This window comes from Crocodylus porosus, unplaced genomic scaffold (genome assembly GCF_001723895.1).
Source record: "Crocodylus porosus isolate Cpor-Errol unplaced genomic scaffold, CroPor_comp1, whole genome shotgun sequence".
NCBI lineage: Eukaryota > Metazoa > Chordata > Crocodylia > Crocodylidae > Crocodylus > Crocodylus porosus.
Genome location: NW_017728947.1, coordinates 41,690,290 through 41,691,203, shown reverse-complemented (window position 1 = coordinate 41,691,203; position 914 = coordinate 41,690,290).

The window sequence follows — 914 nt, the reverse complement described above, 5'->3', positions numbered from 1 at the left end:
TGGATGTTGTCACAGGTGGCAGCAGGATACATCCAAGGAGCAGTCCCCACTGCCAAACTGCTGTAGTGGATAGAGGGTGCAAGGGCCACTCTAGGTCAGGGCTGCTGCAGCAGTCCAGCTGGCACAGGGGGCTAGTGTCCTCAGTTAGGTTCCGGAGCAGTGAGAGATGCGCGGGTGAAAGCCCACTGCACCCCCGCTCCGCCAAAGCCCCCCAGACACCCCCTCAGCAGCCACAGAGCCCCCCACCAACCCCCAGCACACCCGGAGGTAAGCGGGCTCGTGGTGGGAAGGGGTTAACTCCTCACTCCCTGGGAGGAGGTGGCTGCCTCCAGCCGGGCTGGGTCAAGCCCTGGCCCCTACTTAGCCCAGCCCCCCAGGGAGCCACGCGACTGGAGACACGTGAACAGGCTGCATAAACAGGCGCTCAAGTTAGCGCAGAGTTCGCGCAGGGGAGGGCATGGGAGGGCATGAGACCCTGCCTGCAAACCCCCCAGAGTAGTCAGCCCCAGCCGTAGCCAGCCTACCAGAGGCATGACATGGATGGGCACGCGCCGCACCCCGAGGGTCCCCTCAGGCTCTGCAGCCCCTCCACTGGGCACCTCAGAGACGGCCGTCCAGATGGAGCCCATGGTTCCGGGCTCCATGACGACGGAGCCCCTGGCTCTTGGCTGCGGGCGCTGCCTGTCCCTTTTTAGGGCACTGGGGCATGGGAGCATGGCCACCTTCCCGTGCGGGGTCTGCTCCCTACTGGGGTCTCTGGCGTGCCAACTGGAGGAGCTCCAGGCCACAGTCCAGAGACTGTGTGCCATCAGGGAGTGCGAGCAGGAGATAGACTCCTACTGCCAGGCCCTTCTCCCCCAGGAGCCGCAGGGTAGAGCACCGTCTCCCTCCAGGACTAAGGAGGACTCTGGGAC